Source organism: Lampetra fluviatilis, chromosome 3 (genome assembly GCF_964198595.1).
Source record: "Lampetra fluviatilis chromosome 3, kcLamFluv1.1, whole genome shotgun sequence".
NCBI lineage: Eukaryota > Metazoa > Chordata > Hyperoartia > Petromyzontiformes > Petromyzontidae > Lampetra > Lampetra fluviatilis.
The window spans coordinates 15,039,555-15,046,261 of record NC_136277.1 but is presented as its reverse complement, the minus strand read 5'-3'; the positions used below and the strand labels follow the sequence as shown (position 1 = coordinate 15,046,261).

At 45.1% G+C, this 6,707-nt stretch overlaps 2 non-coding genes across 2 annotated transcripts; one reads left to right on the top strand and one right to left on the bottom strand.

Moving 5' to 3' along the window:
* Positions 1 to 5,901: 5,901 nt before the first annotated feature.
* On the bottom strand, positions 5,902 to 5,973 carry TRNAG-UCC (transfer RNA glycine (anticodon UCC)). The gene has a single exon. It is a non-coding gene; the product is annotated as a tRNA-Gly (tRNA).
* Positions 5,974 to 6,320: 347 nt separating this feature from the next.
* Positions 6,321 to 6,393, top strand: TRNAM-CAU (transfer RNA methionine (anticodon CAU)). The gene has a single exon. It is a non-coding gene; the product is annotated as a tRNA-Met (tRNA).
* Positions 6,394 to 6,707: the final 314 nt, after the last annotated feature.

The following is a 6,707-nucleotide window of genomic DNA, read 5'->3' as shown; positions in this document are numbered from 1 at the left end:
GATGCTGAACTGTGTTCCTGATTACTTTGTTGTTGTTAAAATTATTATTGCGAAGGTTGAGTCTGGTCAGTCGGTCTATTGTCTAGAGATCCAATCAGAGACCGGTCAGTCTATTGTCTAGAGATCCAATCAGAGGTCAGTCGGTCTATTGTCTAGAGATCCAATCAGAGACCGGTCAGTCTATTGTCTAGAGATCCAATCAGAGAGCAGTCAGTCTATTGTCTAGAGAGCCAATCAGAGGCCAGTCAGTCTATTGTCTAGAGATCCAATCAGAGGCCAGTCAGTCTATTGTCTAGAGATCCAATCAGAGACCGGTCAGTCTATTGTCTAGAGATCCAATCAGAGAGCAGTCAGTCTATTGTCTAGAGATCCAATCAGAGGCCAGTCAGTCTTGTCTAGAGATCCAATCAGAGGCCAGTCAGTCTATTGTTTAGAGATCCAATCAGAGGCCAGTCAGTCTATTGTCTAGAGAGCCAATCAGAGACCAGTCAGTCTATTGTCTAGAGAGCCAATCAGAGACCAGTCAGTCTATTGTCTAGAGATCCAATCAGAAACCAGTCAGTCTATTGTCTAGAGAGCCAATCAGAGGCCAGTCAGTCTATTGTCTAGAGATCCAATCAGAGGCCAGTCAGTCTATTGTCTAGAGAGTCAATCAGAGACCAGTCAGTCTATTGTCTAGAGATCCAATCAGAGACCAGTCAGTCTATTGTCTAGAGATCCAATCAGAGGTCAGTCAGTCTATTGTCTAGAGAGCCAATCAGAGACCAGTCAGTCTATTGTCTAGAGAGCCAATCAGAGGCCAGTCAGTCTATTGTCTAGAGATCCAATCAGAGACCAGTCAGTCTATTGTCTAGAGATCCAATCAGAGGCCAGTCAGTCTATTGTCTAGAGATCCAATCAGAGACCAGTCAGTCTATTGTCATGAGATCCAATCAGAGACCAGTCAGTCTATTGTCTAGAGATCCAATCAGAGACCAGTCAGTCTATTGTCTAGAGACCCAATCAGAGGCCGGTCAGTCTATTGTCTAGAGATCCAATCAGAGACCAGTCAGTATATTGTCTAGAGATCCAATCAGAGACCAGTCAGTCTATTGTCTAGAGATCCAATCAGAGGCCGGTCAGTCTATTGTCTAGAGAGCCAATCAGAGGCCAGTCAGTCTATTGTCTAGAGTGTCAATCAGAGACCAGTCAGTCTATTGTCTAGAGATCCAATCAGAGACCAGTCAGTCTATTGTCTAGAGATCCAATCAGAGACCAGTCAGTCTATTGTCATGAGATCCAATCAGAGACCAGTCAGTCTATTGTCTAGAGATCCAAACAGAGACCAGTCAGTCTATTGTCTAGAGACCCAATCAGAGGCCGGTCAGTCTATTGTCTAGAGATCCAATCAGAGACCAGTCAGTATATTGTCTAGAGATCCAATCAGAGACCAGTCAGTCTATTGTCTAGAGATCCAATCAGAGGCCGGTCAGTCTATTGTCTAGAGAGCCAATCAAGAGGCCAGTCAGTCTATTGTCTAGAGTGTCAATCAGAGACCAGTCAGTCTATTGTCTACAGATCCAATCAGAGACCAGTCAGTCTATTGTCTAGAGAGCCAATCAGAGACCAGTCAGTCTATTTTCTAGAGATCCAATCAGAGACCAGTCAGTCTATTGTCTAGAGATCCAATCAGAGACCAGTCAGTCTATTGTCTAGAGATCCAATCAGAGACCTGTCAGTCTATTGTCTAGAGATCCAATCAGAGGCCAGTCAGTCTATTGTCTAGAGATCCAATCAGAGGCCAGTCAGTCTATTGTCTACAGAGCCAATCAGAGACCAGTCAGTCTATTGTCTAAAGATCCAATCAGAGGCCAGTCAGTCTTGTCTAGAGATCCAATCAGAGGCCAGTCAGTCTATTGTTTAGAGATCCAATCAGAGGCCAGTCAGTCTATTGTCTAGAGAGCCAATCAGAGACCAGTCAGTCTATTGTCTAGAGAGCCAATCAGAGACCAGTCAGTCTATTGTCTAGAGATCCAATCAGAGGCCAGTCAGTCTATTGTCTAGAGATCCAATCAGAGGCCAGTCAGTCTATTGTCTAGAGATCCAATCAGAGACCAGTCAGTCTATTGTCTGGAGATCCAATCAGAGGCCAGTCAGTCTATTGTCTAGAGATCCAATCAGAGACCAGTCAGTCTATTGTCTACAGAGCCAATCAGAGACCAGTCCGTCTATTGTCTAGAGATCCAATCAGAGGCCAGTCAGTCTATTGTCTAGAGATCCAATCAGAGACCAGTCAGTCTATTGTCTAGAGAGTCAATCAGAGACCAGTCAGTCTATTGTCTAGAGATCCAATCAGAGGCCAGTCAGTCTATTGTCTACAGAGCCAATCAGAGACCAGTCCGTCTATTGTCTAGAGATCCAATCAGAGGCCAGTCAGTCTATTGTCTAGAGATCCAATCAGAGACCAGTCAGTCTATTGTCTAGAGAGTCAATCAGAGACCAGTCAGTCTATTGTCTAGAGATCCAATCAGAGGCCAGTCAGTCTATTGTCTAGAGATCCAATCAGAGGCCAGTCAGTCTATTGTCTAGAGATCCAATCAGAGGCCAGTCAGTCTATTGTCTAGAGATCCAATCAGAGACCAGTCAGTCTATTGTCTAGAGATCCAATCAGAGACCAGTCAGTCTATTGTCTAGAGATCCAATCAGAGACCAGTCAGTCTATTGTCTAGAGACCCAATCAGAGGCCGGTCAGTCTATTGTCTAGAGATCCAATCAGAGACCAGTCAGTATATTGTCTAGAGATCCAATCAGAGACCAGTCAGTCTATTGTCTAGAGATCCAATCAGAGGCCGGTCAGTCTATTGTCTAGAGAGCCAATCAGAGGCCAGTCAGTCTATTGTCTAGAGTGTCAATCAGAGACCAGTCAGTCTATTGTCTAGAGATCCAATCAGAGACCAGTCAGTCTATTGTCTAGAGATCCAATCAGAGACCAGTCAGTCTATTGTCATGAGATCCAATCAGAGACCAGTCAGTCTATTGTCTAGAGATCCAAACAGAGACCAGTCAGTCTATTGTCTAGAGACCCAATCAGAGGCCGGTCAGTCTATTGTCTAGAGATCCAATCAGAGACCAGTCAGTATATTGTCTAGAGATCCAATCAGAGACCAGTCAGTCTATTGTCTAGAGATCCAATCAGAGGCCGGTCAGTCTATTGTCTAGAGAGCCAATCAAGAGGCCAGTCAGTCTATTGTCTAGAGTGTCAATCAGAGACCAGTCAGTCTATTGTCTACAGATCCAATCAGAGACCAGTCAGTCTATTGTCTAGAGAGCCAATCAGAGACCAGTCAGTCTATTTTCTAGAGATCCAATCAGAGACCAGTCAGTCTATTGTCTAGAGATCCAATCAGAGACCAGTCAGTCTATTGTCTAGAGATCCAATCAGAGACCTGTCAGTCTATTGTCTAGAGATCCAATCAGAGGCCAGTCAGTCTATTGTCTAGAGATCCAATCAGAGGCCAGTCAGTCTATTGTCTACAGAGCCAATCAGAGACCAGTCAGTCTATTGTCTAAAGATCCAATCAGAGGCCAGTCAGTCTTGTCTAGAGATCCAATCAGAGGCCAGTCAGTCTATTGTTTAGAGATCCAATCAGAGGCCAGTCAGTCTATTGTCTAGAGAGCCAATCAGAGACCAGTCAGTCTATTGTCTAGAGAGCCAATCAGAGACCAGTCAGTCTATTGTCTAGAGATCCAATCAGAGGCCAGTCAGTCTATTGTCTAGAGATCCAATCAGAGGCCAGTCAGTCTATTGTCTAGAGATCCAATCAGAGACCAGTCAGTCTATTGTCTAGAGATCCAATCAGAGGCCAGTCAGTCTATTGTCTAGAGATCCAATCAGAGACCAGTCAGTCTATTGTCTACAGAGCCAATCAGAGACCAGTCCGTCTATTGTCTAGAGATCCAATCAGAGGCCAGTCAGTCTATTGTCTAGAGATCCAATCAGAGACCAGTCAGTCTATTGTCTAGAGAGTCAATCAGAGACCAGTCAGTCTATTGTCTAGAGATCCAATCAGAGGCCAGTCAGTCTATTGTCTACAGAGCCAATCAGAGACCAGTCCGTCTATTGTCTAGAGATCCAATCAGAGGCCAGTCAGTCTATTGTCTAGAGATCCAATCAGAGACCAGTCAGTCTATTGTCTAGAGAGTCAATCAGAGACCAGTCAGTCTATTGTCTAGAGATCCAATCAGAGGCCAGTCAGTCTATTGTCTAGAGATCCAATCAGAGGCCAGTCAGTCTATTGTCTAGAGATCCAATCAGAGGCCAGTCAGTCTATTGTCTAGAGATCCAATCAGAGACCAGTCAGTCTATTGTCTAGAGATCCAATCAGAGGCCAGTCAGTCTATTGTCTAGAGAGCCAATCAGAGACCAGTCAGTCTATTGTCTAGAGATCCAATTAGAGGCTAATCAGTGAGAGTGCTCTGTGAATGGTCCAGAGATCCCATCAAGAAACCGGTGAGGCAGTTGATGTCGACACCCCATCAAAGAACCGCTCTGTCGGTCTCTATTAATGTCTAGAGACAAAAGGCTTTTTAAATTTCGATGTAAAGCTTTCGTGACTGCAGGGATTCATCTTCTTGGTTCTTTCGGTAAAGTCACGTAGAAGGGAAGTAATAAAATAATAAAAATGAAAAAAAAATTCTCACGACGTTTCGGCCACAACGCAAGCAGCCGTCTTCTTCACCTGAGAACGGCTGCTTGCGTTGTGGCCGAAACGTCGTGAGAATTATTTTATTATGTTTTATTATTTGATTACTTCCCTTCTACGTAACGACTTTACCGAAAGAACCAAGAAGAAAAAGGGCGTTTTATTGTCTCAGCGCCCCGTGGAGGGGCACGTGGGCAGGTGGTGGCGTGGGAGAATACTGCCCACGTGACCTTTCCGTTTGCCAAGCGCCGGTCTCCGATTCACGACGACCCACGTTCACGACGTCGTCGCCGCCGCGGGTCGATTTCCGACGCAGGCGTTTGGTTTTTACGACGCACCTACCGATACGTCCGTGCGGCTTAACGCGTGGCACTTTAGTCGTCCTCGGTTTGTTTCTCTTGTTTTGTGGATTTCGTTTGTTTTACGCTTTTACGAAGCCCTGTTAAACGCGGCTGTAAAAATAAACAGTGGGTGGGTGGGGGGGGGGGAGGAAATAAAAATTAACCCGTAAAAACAAAGTTTTTCACTATAAATCCTTTATATGCGTGGCGGCTAGAGTCCTCTCGTCCTCTGGCTTGAGATGGCTGCCACCTATGGGTCAGATGATTGCCTGCCACCATTAAGCAATTGGTAATTAAATATAATTTATTTTTTCCTAAAAAGTGTAAAATTTTTGAAATACATTTTCACGAAAATAAATTGTCACGCACAACGAGTCTGTGTGCAAAATGTCAGCTCGATTGGATCACGGGAAGTGGGTTAAAAAAACGACCGAAAGATTTGCACGGTCGTAAGCGCGCAAGCAAGCAAGCAAGTGAACTTAATATAAAGGATTTAAAAAAAAACACGTCGGCAAGAGATGATGGTTTATACCGTGACCTCAATCGGGGGGGGGGGGGGGGGCGAGGGGGGGCGAGGGGGGGCTTTCACTTGAATCTCACGCCGGAAGGCGGTCGATAAAACAAGAGCTTTACAGCTCATCGGCTTTATGACCTTTTGTGTCGCCCCACTTGGAGGTGCAATTGCACACAATGCACGGCAGAGGGTGGCACAACGAGGCAATTACGTTGCCTCTCGGGGCGCACAATCAATTGGTTGCATTCTCGGTGTGTTGGTAAAAGTCTTACCCACCACCCCGCTTTCGCCAACGCCTCGTGTCGTAAACATTGCAAGGAAGAATGAATAAAAAAAATATAAATGTTAAAAAAAATATTTGCGTTGCGATGGCCGGGAATCGAACCCGGGTCAACTGCTTGGAAGGCAGCTATGCTCACCACTATACCACCATCGCTGTACACGATCGAGGCATTCCATGAAATCTATTTATAACTCAGACACCGGTACGGTGATTATCTGATAAGTTACATTACTGAATAATATATTCGTGTACATTGCAGTTATCGCACAATTTCGTGTTGCGTTTACAATCGTTGTTATGAATAATTGCGTTGGCATATATACGTTGTGGCCTCTTAACATACTGCCCTCATGAAAGTAACGTGGGACGTTTTTTTTTAAATATATACCGTATAACCGATACATTTTTTAGATGTTACGTTAAAACTTTATATATAATTTAACGATACACGTGTTCCGCGTTAGATAGATAAGTATTGACGAGGCGGGTGTGGTTTAGATGCCTCGTTAGCGCAGTAGGTAGCGCGTCAGTCTCATAATCTGAAGGTCGTGAGTTCGATCCTCACACGGGGCATTAGTATTTTTAAAATAATATTTTAATTCTTTTTTTTTACATATGTTACTTGTTTTGCATGTGCCCTTAAAAGCATTGAACGGTTTATGAGTCTGTAATCCACGTCTTAAATACGCTTGTCAATTAAATCGTCGTTGGAGTTACATAGCTGGTGGTGCATCGGCCCAGCCATCTCAGTCATCGCGTCTTCGACCGCGCGCGATGACGTCAACGCGTCCCGCCAACGCGCGATGACGTCAACGCGTCCCGCCAACGCGCGATGACGTCAACGCGTCCCGCCAGCGCGCGATCAGGTCAACGCGTCCCGCCAACGC